Here is a 4,076-nt window from a genome sequence, read left to right on the forward strand (position 1 = left end):
ATCGAGATGGAAAAAAAAATGTGCAAAATGATGTAAAAATAAACTTTGTAATAAAAAAAAATAAAAAAAATGGGGATGGGGGAAGTATATAGGACTATGGTGATGGGAAGTCCACAGGGATGACAATTGAGATGACAAAAAAAATACAAAATGATGTAAAAATAAACTATTATTATAAATAAACTATTATAACTATTATAAAAACAAACGTTTAACATAGCACTGAGGATGGGAGAATAGTGAACATGGCTTCAAGGGGTCATGGAGGAAGCAGAATAAAGCCCTGAGTGCTTTGCTAAAAAAAAATAAATAAAAATAAAAGAGCAATAAGTCACTGATCCCTTTTTTTTACAGAGCGTAAGACTCACGAGATGATTTTTTTTTCCGTCTTTGGTGTCTGTGTCCCGCATAAAAGCGCAATCAGTGCGTCTCTCTCCTTCTGCCTTATTTTGCTGAACATCACCCCCCGGTCCCAGCCACGGGGGCGCAGCGGGAGGGAGGCACCTTTTGCACGGCTGTATAGTATTCCACACCGACCTCATTTTCCTGAACTACTCGTCTGCGTTGGGCATTTGTGCCACCCGCTGTCGGACACTGCTTGTACAGTTGGCCGTTGTCGATGGGACCTCAGAGAACACAGACTCAAAACTTGTGCTTTTTTGCCCTGTTTCTAATATTTTCCGACTCCCCGTCCTGTTTTCCACAGGGGCGCAGTGAGGCTCGGGGAGAGCTGTTTCCTGTTTCTGTTCAACATTGCCTACGTTTAATTGCGCTCGTCACATTCTGTTTGCATTACAAATTCTTGCAATTGCCTCCGCTGACTATTTCGTCGCAGTCATCCCTGGAAGAGAAACTGGGCGGTAGGGGCTTGCTTGACCTCCGGAGACTTTGACTAAGCCCATAACTAAACCGGCATTACTTGTTCTTGTGTCCTGTGTGGCGCCTGCTGCCACCAATCTGTATTTTTTTTATTTTTATTTTCCTGCAAGCGCCTCGTCTCCTGGACTTCCCGCCCACGTGGCCATGGGGAGACAGAGGCACGCGGGCATCGTTTCCTTTCCACACGGACCGGAGGCTTAACGGGGTCGGTCTTGGTGGGAGCGCGAGGGTGGGAATTTGAGCCCCGTCCATGAGTGCCAGGCGCTTCAGGGGGTTCAGTAGCTGACGCACCGTCCAGGGTCCCTTGGGGGGGCTCGTCCTAATTTCCGGGACGCTCGAGACGTGCGCGGAAACGCAGAAGTCATCGGCTGTGCAGGCGTTTGTGGAGAAGGCGCGAGGACGCCGTTGGGGGCCTCTGTCGGCGCTCGACGCGGGCTTGGCAGCTTCCAGGGCTGTCACGCACGGTGCAGAGAGAGCACCTCACGGTTCTCCACAGAAAGACGATGCAGACAACACGCAACCACTTAGGAATCTGCAAGCTGGAGGCCCAAGCCGTGGCGGGAAAGGCAGAGACGGTCTGCAGGTGACAGTCGTCTCAAAATGCAGCCAGGGTCACGACAGGCACTTGGCATTTCGGCCCCTTAGACAGGGAATCACATTCCGCAGTGCAGAAGCAGCCTGCGGGGTGCTGGGACCGCACCCCTCGGCTGCTGCAGCTCCCCCGCACCTCCGAGTCCTGCGGCCGCTCCGTGCGTGCGCGATGGGACGCGCAATGGGGCGCGCGCGCGCGCCGTTTGGGTTCAAGGCAAGAGTCGGCGCCTACTCGCCCGCCCAGCCCGGCGGAGCGAGCGCGATGCCGACACCCCTCAGTCCCGGCCCCACGTGAGCCCAGATTCGTGGGAGCCCCAAGAGGGACTCAGCACGCACCCCGACGTGCACCGCGGGAAGTGGGTGCGCCTGAGATTTGGCGCGCACGGTCAGACACCACCGGGGAGGGGCTGCAGACTCGCGAGCGTCGGCCGCGGGGTGACTGAGGGCTGATGTTTGGGGGGGGCAGAGTGGCAGCCCCCGGGTTTGAGGCTCCACGTCCGTGCGCAGCTGCAGGTGAGCCCACTTGTTTCTGGGTCTCGGCTGTGGCCCCCTCGGGGATTGCTCCGCCCTGGGGTCGTTGATCTCGGGGCGCAGCGCTGAGTCCCTGCCATGGGCTGGGGGCTCCGGGTCACCGACGACGGGGAGCAGCTCTGAAGTGCAAGTGAAACACTGAGCATCTTCCTGGATCGGCTCCGCCACGTTCGTCGGGAGTGGCCCGGACAGACCTATGCAAATGGTGATTTTGCTCCTTCAACCAGACGGACGCTGGAGGCGGGTGAACCCGAAGCTAAACACGAACCATCTCCGCGCCTGTGATGTTTCCCAGCTCGTGTTCTTTCCTGCCCCCACGGCTCCCTGCACGAGGATCGTGCGCCCCGAGTGAGCAGGGGCGGAGGTCGCTGCGTCTCGCGCTTAAGTCGCACCGACACACGCTCGTTTCTGTGTCCGCAGGGTCGACCTGCCGGATGGGGGGCTGGAGGCCGGGCGGCGGCTGCTTCCGCTGGCGATGGAGCGCCAGGAGCGGGAGGGGTCGGGCGCTCGCGTGGAAAGGTCGAGAAAGCGCCCGAGATGTCTCCGCGGCCCGTAGGGACTTGCCTTGCAGGGGATAACAAGGTAGAGAACACTGGCGCACTCAGTTCCCGGGAGGGTTTGTGCCCACTGGCTTTGTAGTTTGCAAGAGCGGCAATTGCCGGAGGCAGGTGCCCAGCACAGGTGAGGTGGGCGGTGCCGTGGCAGACCCGAGCTTTGGAGCGGACTCTGCTCGCCCTGGGTCAGGGAGGCGTTTGCAGACCGTCCCCGAGAGAGAGCCGCCCGGCCTGCGAGGTGCCACCGCCGTGGCCCGGGTGCTCGCAGGCACCACCCCCGCGCGTTGTCTTCCTCCCATCTCTCCTACTCAGCGAGCTGCCCTCCAGCCCACAATCTTCCCCGGTCCGCTCCCATGTACGGGGCTTTGAAGACCCCCCAAAGTGGCCATTTCCGAAAAGCACACGCGGAAATTGGAAAAATGACGGTAAATGAAGCAACGCCTCGAAATATGAGTGCGGAATCTAGCACGTGACCCAGCCGTTCACAGCTAGGTGTTGACCCCGAAAAGGCAGAAACTGCATTCGCGGGGGTAGCTGGATGCCGGGGCCCACTGCAGCCCTGTCTGTAATCACCGAGTCGTGGAAACAACCCGCGTGCCCGAGGGCGGCGCATCGGGTCAGGAGATGGCGCACTGGTGGAGTACTATGCGGCCGTGAAAAAGGTTGCCGCTGTCAGCTGCGACGCTGTGGGTGGAGCGGGGAAGGGCGGTGCGGAGCGGCCCAAGTCAGGTGGAGAAAGAGGCCGACTCCGTGGTGGATGTGGAGCACGGATGTGGAGCACGGATGTGGAGCTCAGATGTGGAGCACGGCGAGAGAACACAAGCGAACCCTGGAACTCTGCAGATCTGAGGGGGTTAGAGAGCAGTGGTGTGGGAGGGTCAAAGGGTTAGGGGGACCCTCATGGATGGTGGCAGCTGAGGTTCGGGGTGGGGAGTGGTGTGGTCACCTCAAGAACCCTTCACCCCTAACCACACGCAATGCCGTCAGCCAGCATCACTACAAACCGTGCAGCTCGACAAATGCCGATAAAACCCCATGAAGTCAAATAGTGAGGGGAGACGAACTTGCCCTTCCGAGGACCTGTCACTCCCTCAGCAGGCTGCGGGGTCCTGGACCGGGCCCCGCCGGCCCCACCTTTCGCCGACACGGCCCCAGCACACGCAGCCCCGAGGCTCGGCGCTCCCACGAAGGTCCTGACGGCCTCAGGAGGCCCCGGGTAGCCAGAGCGCGCAGCGCCGCCCTCAAACGCCGGGCAGACGACACCCCCGCGCGCCCTCCCTCCGAGGTGCAGCCTGCGTGGTTTCCTGTCCCAGATTTAGCAAAGGGGAGGGGCCTGGATGCAAATCACCTACCACTCGAGCTGCTGTGCAGAGCTGCGCGCTGAGAGCATCTGGGAAGAATGACCTGTCCACAGGGGCCACGCAGCTGTTAGTCTGCTGATGCCAAACGTGGTGAAAAATTGTCGAGGTAAAATTGTAGAGGAATTGCCGTTAGGCCGTTAGCAAATTGCCGTTAGGACGT

Source organism: Condylura cristata, unplaced genomic scaffold (genome assembly GCF_000260355.1).
Source record: "Condylura cristata isolate star-nosed mole 26May11 unplaced genomic scaffold, ConCri1.0 scaffold00027, whole genome shotgun sequence".
Taxonomy (NCBI): Eukaryota; Metazoa; Chordata; class Mammalia; order Eulipotyphla; family Talpidae; genus Condylura; species Condylura cristata.